The sequence below is a fragment of the Triticum dicoccoides genome, chromosome 2A (genome assembly GCF_002162155.2).
Source record: "Triticum dicoccoides isolate Atlit2015 ecotype Zavitan chromosome 2A, WEW_v2.0, whole genome shotgun sequence".
NCBI classification, from domain to species: Eukaryota; Viridiplantae; Streptophyta; class Magnoliopsida; order Poales; family Poaceae; genus Triticum; species Triticum dicoccoides.
Window position 1 is genome coordinate 182969970 of NC_041382.1, and position 12158 is coordinate 182982127.

Genomic DNA, 12158 nt, shown 5'->3' on the forward strand with positions numbered 1-12158 from the left:
CCTTCGTGTCAACTCTTGGTTCACCTTGTCGTGAGGTAGAAACTTCCACTTGGACGGACGAGGTACTCTCCTTCATCTCCATTGGACGAATCTTGCCAATGGACAAGTTTTGAATTGCTTCCGAAGGGTCTTTGTCTCCTACATCAATTGGCAATTTCTCTACTTGCGAGCCGTTAGATTTTTCAAACTTCACATCTACCGTCTCTTCAACCTTTCAGGTGAAATTGTTGTAGACACGATAAGTATGAGAGTTTGAGCCATAACCAAGTAGGAAACCCTCATGAGATTTAGGAGCAAATTTAGAACAACGATACTTATCAAGAATATAGCACTTTGAGCCAAATACCCGAAAATATCCAACTTGGGGTTTGTTACCGGTGAGAAGCTCGTATGCCGTCTTGCCGAGTAGCTTGTGAAGATACAAGCGATTTGTTGCATGAAAAGCTATCTCAACCACTTCCGCCGAAAAGTGTTTTGGCGTCTTGTACTCATCAAGCATCGTTCTCGCCATCTCAATAAAAGTCCGATTCTTCCTCTCAACAACTCCATTTTGTTTAGGTGTGTACGTAGCCGAGAACTCATGTGAAATTCCTTCTTCGTCAAGGTATCCACATTTGTGTTCTTGAACTCCGTTCCGTTGTTGCTGCGAACCTTCCCGATCTTCACTTCAAATTGATTTTGGGCCTTCCTAGCGAAGTTCTTGAAGAACTTTTGGACCTGTGATTTATCATCGAGAAAGAACACCCACGTAAATCTAGAAAAATCATCGACTATGACTAAACCAAATGAGTTTTCACCGAGACTTTTGTAGGCATTGGGATCTGGGACCAAAGAGATCCATATGAAGTAGCTCGAGCGGTCTGCTTGTGGTCATGATATTCTTCACGGGGTGGCTTCCTCCAACTTATTTTCTTGCTTGACAAGCACTACATAATCTATCCTTGTCAAATATAACATCTTTTACTCCAAGGATATGATCACCTTTAATATGCTTATCAAGATTTCGCATGTCCACATGGCCTAATCTTCTATGCCACAACCAGCCTTTAGAGGATTTAGCAATTGAGTAATTTCTAGGTTGAACCCTTTTAGTGAAGTCAACAATGTAAAGATCACCTCTACGAATACCGGTAAAGACCATTTTATAATTATCTCTACGAAACACTTAGCAATCAAATTCAGTAAATAGGACATTGAAACCAAAGTCAACAAGTCTAGATAAGAAAAGTAGATTATGGCCAAGGGATTCAACGAGCATAACATTTTGTATGGAGCTATCATGTGAGATGGCCACCTTACCAAGGCCAACCACCTTATCCTTTGAGTTGTCACCAAAAGTGACATACTTTCGAGGGCTGTCATTTTCAGCAAGCTCACAAAACATATCCTTGTCTCCGATCATGTGATCGGTACACCCACTATCAAGAACACATTCCTTTCCTCCAGCCATGTAGCCGCGAAGATTTGCCATAATACCAAAGTGTCTCATAGACTCATCAAGATCAAAGTCACTATCATCATCCTCATCATAGTATCCATTTTCAACATCGTCTTATGATTGATCAATTCCTAGAGAGGGTAATTCATTAGATAAATGGTCATCTTTATGAATTCCAATAGCTTCGAAGATGATATTGCTAATGATTCCAACATCTCCTTTGGCATACATAAGATTAGTAAGCTCAAATAGACAATCACCAAATTTAGAATCATTGATTTGGTTTGGTTTCGCTTTATTTCATCCCGTTATGAGACTTTTGTCCGGTTGAGCAAATCGAACGTACAAACAGACGTACACTCAAAACTAACAAGAGCCGGCCGGCCGGCCCATATCTCTATTTTTAAATTGCCAAACAAACGAAGCTGCCTGCCCGTATCGATGGAGGGACCCACTGCGTACGGAGGCAGCGCCGCTGGCTGGCTTTCCTTACATGAGTCCAAATCCTGGTCCTATTCCTATTCCTATTCCTACTCCTATTTAGATTCCTACAGGAGTCCGAAACCTACTTAGAGGCGGGCATCGTTGGTGCTGGCTTTCCTTACATGAGTCCAAATCCTGGTCCTATTCCTATTCCTATTCCTACTCCTATTTAGATTCCTACAGGAGTCCGAAACCTACTTAGAGGCGGGCATCGTTGGTGCTACAAATACATCCTATCTCCAGTGATTTTTCATGTGACACAATCCCAGGTTTTGGTTCAATTAACTTGTCAGTTTCACGGCGTTGTCACCTTCGGTTCAATTAAGCTCAGCTTTACAATTAACCTGCCAGTTTCACAGGTTGTCACCTTCGTTTCAATTAAGCTCTTTGACAAGTCAGCTTTACATCAGGTATTTTTGTTAACTGTTTCCATATACGACATCCTTCAACATGTCTATGAACACTGGTACCTGTAATGAAAAAATGACATGTATCATCAGCGATTTGGAATATCCAAACAAGTAGTATATCAAAGTTTACTTTGAGCAAGAAATTTACAACATTTATATGCGACAAATTGAATCATATTTAAACACCATTATTGACAAGGAAAAAATAGATGCAATGATTGGACTAGAATTTAAGTGTTCTGGTGGCACTAACCTCATCTACTTTCAGTCTGGCTTGACTTAGGCTCGACATTGCCGTGCCGCAAGCGTCCAATCTCGCCTCCGCTGTCTTCGCTGGAACTCGTCTGCCCGTGCTCCTCCTGAGGTATTTACTGTATTTTGAAAAGATCAATACAAATGTGTAAGCAATGTGTGAGTACATATAAGAGGTAATGCGTGCGTGCATACAAAGAGATATTACAATTTAAGTTGTTCAAATTATTTAAAACAACAAGTGACGAGTCGATATGCTGATATACAAAGACTCATAGACATGTTAATCTATGTACCATTTAGATGTGGCTCGGAACATACACTAAAAATTGATAAGTCAGTAAAAGAAAAAAAATCATGATGCATATCATCGTTGATCAGCAGTAATTTTAGCTTATTTAACAATCAACGCAAACAAGGGAATAATGTACGCTTCTGGAACAAATCAATGAGAAGTCAGCATTTTCGCGTATCTAATTTGTTATGCACACCATAAGCAAGTTGATTTGGAGATCAATCGTTTGAGCAAAAAGATAGAATCAAAAGTTCCCCTGGGAAGCACCACATGTATGAGCTTAGCATATAGAAGGCCAATAGATTTTAATTTTGAAAATAGGCAAAAACAATAATAATAATAGGACTAATAAAAAATAGCAATGTGTGTATCGATTATATACAACAGCAGTTCCTGTTACATATCAAGTTGCATGAGTTGAACCCATGCATAGTGTATCAATGGCTGCACCAGGGCCATTTAGTTGAAAAACAGTTGAAAAATAGAGAAATACTCATAGGTCTTAGCATTATATAAATCCTACCAGCTAGAATGACTTAGCTGTATCCTCTGTTTTCATTTCACTTGGTAAGATAAGTGTTGTTTGAAGAGTAAATACTATATCAGCACAAATGTCTATTCCCCACAAGAAACTTATATCCTCTGTTTTCATTTCACTTGGTAAGACGAGTGTTGTTTGAAGAGTAAATACTGTATCAGCAAATGTCCATGCTAACCAAGTTCCCATCTTTAATAAATAATATTTGTTTACACTTTCCAAAACTCTCATGCAGGCAGGCAGGCATTTTTGACAATATCAAAGAATGGATGCTAAGGAGCAACGAAGGAAGAGAGAAAGAGAGCGCTATGCAGAGATGACCGACGAAAAAAAACAGGAAAAACTCAAAAAACGCCGCGAAGCCTATCAACATCAGAAAGAAAAAAAAGCAGAGCTCTATGCACAGATGACCGATGAAGCACAGAGGAACGATGAAGCACAGATGGCCGATGAAAAAAAGCAGCAAAAACTCAAAAAACACCGTGAAGCCTATCAACAAAAGAAAGAAAAAAGAGCAGAGCTCAATGTACAGATGACCAATGGAGAAAAGCAGGAAAAACTCAAAAGACGCCGTGAAACCTATCAACAAAAGAAAGAGAAGATATGTGCACAGCATAGGCAGATATATGCAAATATGCAGTCAGAACAAAAGAAAGCTAGAATAGAACATATAAATGAATTGAAGCGCAGCACAGCAAACAAAGACTCAATTGCGATGCAAAACCCTGCATATAGCTCAACTGAACAAGAAGTTAGTATTTCTACCCCTTCTGTAAATCACAGAAAGCATGTCACGCGAGGAGAAAGACAAACATTGCTGCACCGCCGTAACAAACAATTCACGACAAGACGGAGGAAAAATGTTACAGTATCATCAAAAGAAGATGCATCCATGACGGAAATCGGCAACAACACAGAGCCTCTACATCAACCACAAGTAATGATTTACGGTAAAAATCTAAATTTGATACAATACTAGCATTCAAAGTAAATATACATGTGTTTGTACAACTAACCATATTTTGTGGACAGACATCCCCTCATCAATGTTTCCAAGCATGAAAGAAGCAGATACCCCAACAAAGACATTATACAATGGCGATCACAATAAGGTGGCTTCATGGCCAGACATCCCCTCTTCAATGTCTCCTACAATCAAAGAAGTAGATGGACGAATAGAATCATTCTACAATGATGTTCGCGGTATGATAATCAATTGGATATACTTTTATACAATACAAAAACTATATGCATATCTATATAAATAAAAAATTCTACACAACAAATAATAAAGTCATGTGTGAGAAAGACACAGCCATCAAAGAAGCAGACGCACCAACACAATCAATCCACAATGAGGATCATGGTAAGGTTATCAATTTCATATATATTGTTATGCAGTACAGAGAAATATAATATATATATATATATATATATAAGATTACAACACAGGTAATGACGAAATCATATTTGAAGAAGATACAAACGAGGACGAACACATGTTCTCTGGTCAAGGTATGCCCAATACAATTTAAATAGATTCGAATCATTATATTTCTCCTTTACTAAAAATTTTATGCTACAAACCATACTAGAATGGGGCAGAGAAGTGGAAATTGAAATCAAAGAAGACGAAGAAATTCACAAGTCTGATCCATATGATTTTGTCTACAGTAACATACCAAAAAAAACACATGTGCTCAAACCGGAAGAGAATTGCAGATTATGTCATGCAAAAAAATTCAAGTATGAAACTAAGGGGTTATGCTGCAGAAAAGGACAGATAAGACTGGCCAATCCAGATACACCACCTGAACTCATGAGACTTTGGACAAGCAACGACTCTGATGCAAGACATTTTCGGCAAAATATAAGATTTTTCAATGGACACTTCTCATTTACTACTCTATATTGTCACCTTGACAGAGACACAACTGACATGCGAACAGCTGGTATTTACACCTTTCGAGCTCGTGGTCAGATCTATCACAACATACATTCATTTGGTAATAGTCACTCAGATCCAAAGCATTTGGAGCTATACTTCTACGACGATGATCCAAGCTTAGAGCATCGATATCGTCGTTGCCGCGAGGAAATGTATGAGCAAGACAAGCATGTGATTGGAATAATAACCAACATCCTACGCGGTAACCCGTACTCTCAACAGTTTAGGAGTTTGGGACAAGCCCAAAACCTTGAGGACTACAGAGTCATCTTGAACCTTGACCAAAGATTGGACCAGAGAACATACAACGCACCAATCAATTCAGAGGTAGCTGCAGTGTGGATTGAAGGAAATGAAAGAAGAGATACTTATGACAGGAGTGTAATACTACATGGGAACAACAACGAAAAAGAGCACATTCGATCATATTACGGGTGCTATGATCCGTTGTCGTATCCTCTATTCTTTCCAAGAGCTGAACTGGGTTGGCATAGGAAAATCCCAAAGAAGAATACACAAGAGGAAGACATTGGTGCTGATAATATCAATAATGACGAGGACCCAGGTAAAAAATTCATATACTATTATATTCAAAATTCAATTTTCATATATGGTACAGTACAAACTTATGCGACTAACTCTTTATGTTGCAATTTTTGCATAGATTCGGTCAACGGCTTGTGGGTAACCATGAAAGAATACTACTGCTATAAATTATACATGACCAAGCATATTCAACCCAATATTGCATGGCGGATGGCTTTTCCAGCAGTTTGTTGTAGATACATACATCAAGATTGAAAGCTCCAGACTGGATTACATGTGGCATCATCAAAAGAAAATAAGGGCAGATCTATACCAAGGCCTTCTAGACAGCATTCAAGCCGGAGAACAGAATGGAGATGCAGTCGGAAAACAGAGAGTACTTGCCTCATCATTTATTGGAGGGCCACGAGATAAGCTTCGTCGGTATCTGGATGCGATGGCTTTAGTTAGAAAATATGGAAAGCCAGACGTATTCCTAACAATGACCTGCAATCCCAACTGGGAAGAGATCACACGTGAACTAGAGTTTGGACAAACACCACAAGATCGCCCAGACATTGTCGTTCGTGTTTTCAGGGCGAAGCTAGAAGAAATGAAGAAGCAACTATTTGAGAAGGCCATTCTTGGAAAGGTTACGGCATATACATATGTCGTAGAGTTCCAAAAGAGGGGATTACCCCATGCTCACTTTTTGCTCATCATGACCGGAAAATACAAGTACACATGTCCAGAACAGTATGACAGAATCATCTCCGCTGAGCTCCCTAACAAGCACAAGTACCCAGAGGTATATAAAATGGTAATCAAACATATGATGCATGGTCCTTGCGGTGCATTGAATAAATTTTCCCCATGCACAAAGAATCGTCCGTCATGCAAGAACAATTATCCAAGGCCATTTAACGAAACTACGATTCAAGGCAAGGACTCATACCCAGTATATAGGAGACGCAATGATGGCCGGACCGAAACGGTAAGAAATTGCAAACTAGATAACAGATGGGTGGTTCCTTACAACCCCTATCTGTTAAGGATGTTCAACTACCACATAAATGTTGAGATATGCTCAAGCATTAAAGCTGTTAAGTACCTCTTCAAGTACATCTACAAGGGACATGATCGAGCATCTGTATCTGTAACCGACAAAGTAGATGAAGTCGAAATCGACGAGATTAAACAGTACAGAGACGCACGGTGGGTGACTCCTCCGAAAGCAATGTGGAGAATATATGGCTTTGAACTAAGCAAAATGCACCCACCAGTCTTGCAACTGCAGCTACATCTCCCAAATATGCACATGGTTTCATATCATGGCACAGAAACAATAAAGAATGTTCTCGACCGTCATGGCACGGAAAGATCAATGTTGACTGCGTACTTTGAAGCAAACAGTTTACATGAGAAAGCACGAGGCATACTATACAGAGATTTTCCGGAATATTATACTTGGCAAAGACAAGAGAAGTTTTGGCAAGAGAGGAAGCGAGCCGCTGTGTTCCAGGTTGGCAGGATCGTCTCAGCACACCCGGCTGAAGGAGAACGATACTATCTACGAGTCCTCCTCAACCACGTGACAGGCGCCACCAGCTACGAAGACCTACGAACAGTCAATGGACAAGTAATGCCAACCTTCCGTGAAGCTGCAGAAAAACGGGGGCTCATTGAGGCAGACAACACATTAGACGAATGCATGGCAGAAGCAGAGTTGTTTCGAATGCCATCATCTCTACGAAGGCTATTCGCGACAATCCTGGTTTTTGCGAGCCCAGCGACGTCCGTGGTCTATGGAACAAACACCTCGAGGCAATGTCAGAGGACTACAGCAGAAACTGCAAATGCAAGCACACGGTCGAACAAATGGTGCTGAGAAATCTTAGGGACATGTTGCACTCAATGGGAAAAGATATAGAATCTTTTCCTCTTCCAGAGATCGACACACAGCATGAGATGACAAACGGCGTGCCTAGGGAAATCATTGAGGAGACCTCCACACGAGGTGGACCCTGAGGACACATTGTTGCATAAAAACCTAAATACCGAGCAAAGGATGGCCTATGACGAAATCCTAGCCACAGTTGACTGCCAAAGAGGAGGTATATTCTTTGTCGATGGGCCGGGAGGCATAGGAAAAACTTCTCTTTACAGGGCGCTCTTGGCCACAGTACGCGGACAAGGCAAGATTGCAGTGGCGACAGCCACTTCCGGTGTTGCTGCTTCCATAATGCCTGGAAGGAGGACCGCACACTCAAGGTTCAAAATTCCACTAAAAATAGATGATGGTGCTATTTGTAGCTTCACAAAACAAAGTGGGACAGCCAAGCTACTCCAAGCAGCATCACTAATAATCTGGGATGAAGCATCTATGACTAAGAGGCAAACAGTGGAGGCGCTAGACAAAAGCATGAGGGACATATTGGACAGACCAGATCTTCCTTTTGGTGGAAAAACGGTCGTATTTGGGGGAGATTTTAGACAAGTGCTCCCTGTTGTCCGAAAGGGAACAAGGGCCCAGATAGTAGATGCATCGCTACGCACGTCAGAGCTCTGGAATTGCATGCGTCAGTTGAAGCTTGTGCGCAACATGAGGGCTCAAAACGACCCTTGGTTCGCAAAATACCTACTACGAATTGGAAATGGAACTGAGAAGACAAATGATGATGGTGAAATACTTCTACTTAGAAGTATATGTGTGGCAAATAAGACGGAAGATAATGGCTTGGATAGACTCATTGACAGTATCTACCAAACAGGCAATGCTTCCCTAATAAAGGATCCAAAGTACATCACATCAAGAGCAATTTTATCCACAAGGAACGACTGCGTGGACAAAATCAACTTAAAATTGATTGATCGCTTCCAGGGGGAGGAGATGGTGTACCACAGCTTTGATTCCGTAGAAGACGACCCACATAACTACTATCCACCAGAATACTTAAACACCCTAACCCCAAATGGACTGCCTCCACATATGTTGAAGCTCAAAATAAATTGCCCAATCATACTACTCAGGAACATCGACCCTGCTAATGGACTCTGCAACGGTACGAGGTTGGTCGTGCGTGGATTTCAAAAAAATGCAATTGACGCAGAGATTGTGGTGGGACAGCACTCTGGAATGCGAGTTTTCCTGCCTCGGATACCATTATGTCCCTCTGACGATGACATGTTCCCGTTCAGTTTCAAGAGGAAACAGTTCCCAATCAGGCTCAGTTTTGCAATGACAATAAACAAATCATAAGGACAGACAATACCAAATGTCGGCATCTACCTGCCTGAACCGGTTTCTTCACATGGTCAGTTATATGTCGCGCTTTCTAGAGCAACTGCGACATCAAACATAAAGGTTCTAACAGGTACACATGGTGAGAACAAGCAGAAGAATAAAAATACCACTGCATGCGACACATACACAAAGGGGGAGAAGAATAGGAAGAGCACTACAAGCGAGACATATACGAAAAATATTGTATACACGGAAGTATTAACCAAATAGGTAATGCAACCTTTTAATTTCTTGTTCAAAATTTCAGTTTCTACTTGGTAGGATCATCATTTAAGAAAAACTTAAAGTATATTTATATTTCACATTGCATTGCTTCTTTTCTAACCTTAAATATATTACTTGGATTCTACAGGAACATTAAAGCCAAGTGACAACTTCACAGTTGGAATTCAGAACTTGATCGTCTTGGAGGAGACTAACTCATTTGTGTATATACAAATCATTTATGGTATATTTCTCATGTATAATGTCCTGAGCGAACAAATTATGTGTCCACTAACTCATTCATGGTTTTTCTATAGAAATAATTCTAAGTATATATACAAATTTAGCACCAAAATGTGTAACTAAGGGCAGAAAGAGACTTACAAGCCAAAATAAGAACATATTTGTCACCTTGGAAATGCTGCTGTTGCCCAGATTTTTCTAAACATCACATTCTCTACATACCCCGAAACCTGAAATATAAACGACCAATTATGGCTGTACAAGCTGTACCAAAATTTCTACTATGCAATCCTCAAAGAATTTCGATTGCAATTATATGTTTCTGCGTGAGATTAACTGCTCCCAAGTGAAGCTTACTCCAAGATTAGACAGTAGAAAAACAAAAACAGGATCACCCAAATTCTATTTTTTCTCTCCGATACTAAAATGACTCTAATGCTAACTTCATTATGCTGTCCTTTTTGACCAAAATATTGAGGATCCACGTCAAATCATTATGCTGTCCTTTTCTCATGGATCAGTGGCAAAATCTATTAGAGATGTTCTCCCATCCTTTTTAGCCAAATCCAACATCACTAAAAAAGAGTCAAATTCAATCTAAATATACTTTCCAGTGTGTGCTCTCTCATTACAGGATGCACTGTACTCTCAAAATTTGTGCCCGACATACTTATCAGAATGCAAGTATCTATCTCAACATTTCTTTTGCTCAAAAATTCGCAAGATCATCCGACCAGTAAATGTGTTACTCACACGCATGCATGCATGCACACATGCACACACACACACACACAAATGTCACTGACATGAGACACCAAGATAAAACTTGATCTCCAGATGCAGAAACTCTACCATGAAGCAATGTCATTCTGTCATAGAATCCCTTTCTTGCAAGTCATGCCCCAAGTTGCCATTTCTTATAGTAGCCTATTAAGAGCAAGGATCCTAAATTAATATCAATAAAAGTACCACTGTGTGTTCACCATCCAACAATGATATACTGTGTGGTAAACTCGAGTTCACAGTTGTCAATACCTGAATCCATCAAGTAACTGGAGTAGTCGAGCACGTAAGCGAGCTGCGAGCGCCTTCCCGGATTGAATGTGGGAGCCAAGCACGAGGCCGACTATCACAGGGGCACGAGACGCACTGAACCTCGGGCCGCTCCGAGATGCCTGCTCCCGCATCGTGTCCAGCACGCTCCTCTAGCTCGCATCTGGATCTGCGCTGGGACATGTGTACGGCGACGGCAGAGTCGATCTAGGGAAGGCCGACGGTGTTAGCGGCAAGGCGAGGTTATGGTGGGGAGAGGAGGCGGCGGCGCAAGGCCGTGGGGAGGGGGAGAGGATGCGCTGGGCGACGATGTGGCGGGAGAGGATGCGGCGTGCGACTGCGTGCCGGGGAGAGGAAGCAGTGGGGAGAGCAGGTGAGGCCTCGCGCCGGCGGCGGGGACGAAAGGAATGGAAGTGAGGGGCGGCCACCATGGAATGGGGGAGCGGTGGGAAGGGATAAGAAGAAGAAGAAAATTAGACAAAGGGGATGAGAAGAACTTCTTTTTTGAAGTGAAAGAGGGAGCGTCATGCGTGTCTCTTGTTTCATTTTTACCGAATAACCAATTTGGTCAAGTAATAGACGTTCCTCTCAGAAAAAAAATAGAGGCATTGTCCAAGATACCTCTTTCAGTCATTTGGTTTATATCGGGTGTGTCTGTTTTAGATTGGTGGGTGCGATTTTTTTATACAGCCGCATGGGTTTAGAAAAAAAATCCAGTCATGTTTTTCTGTAAAATTTGATAATTGTCTTTGTTGAATAAATTTAAATTCCATAATCATGCATGTCATCTTGTGGTCTATCGGTGTGGGACCCAATTTAGGTAGTGTCTTGGATGGGACACCCGGCTTTAGATGTTAGGCTTTGATGCAATGTCTGTTTGGTATTAGGCCCGGACATTTGGCATGCCTTCATCAAGGGGATAGGAGTAGCAACGATATTGCGAAGATGGTGGCTTCAGGCTTATTGATGTATCACCTTGTATGGTCTTTGTGAATAATTAATAATATGGTTGCATGCATCGTCCAGATGTAGAGGCCGGGGGTATATCCTCCTTTTTAAAAAAAAATCTCGTGGTCTGTGGATGGTGTCTGTTTGGATTCGTGGGTGCGATCTTTTTATACAACCACAGGGGTTTAAAAAAATATTTAGTCAGGTTTTCTGTAAAAATTGATATTGTCTTTATTGAATATATTTAAATACTATAATCATGCAGGTCATCTTGTGGTCCGTGGATGTTAAATTTTATGAAAGAAAGCAGATAACATATTCCTAAAATTAAGACCATTGAAATTGCTATTGCTCTTTAAAAAATCACTTTTGAGCTTTGTGCCAATCAATTTCTACCTTCGTGTACGGCTTAACTTTCATTTTGCTATCGATGTAGATGTAATTTTGCTTCAAGGCTGGCAGTAGCAATTCTTCGGAGCTACTGCCAGTAATTGACAGTGAGGAAAGTGTTTTGATC

The 12158-nt window shown here is 40.9% G+C and overlaps 1 long non-coding RNA gene across 2 annotated transcripts; it reads right to left on the minus strand.

The window, feature by feature from the left end:
* Nucleotides 1-1805: 1805 nt before the first annotated feature.
* Nucleotides 1806-11164, minus strand: LOC119354105. 2 transcript variants are annotated; one of them, XR_005170640.1, is made up of 6 exons: nucleotides 10676-11164; nucleotides 10493-10567; nucleotides 9782-9870; nucleotides 4433-4565; nucleotides 2585-2702; nucleotides 1806-2391 (listed from the first exon to the last, which is right to left on the minus strand). It is a non-coding gene; the product is annotated as an uncharacterized LOC119354105 (long non-coding RNA). The 2 variants fall into 2 exon arrangements; XR_005170639.1 differs by lacking the exon at nucleotides 10493-10567 and having other exon boundaries at nucleotides 10676-11163.
* Between the last annotated feature and the right edge of the window lie 994 nt (nucleotides 11165-12158).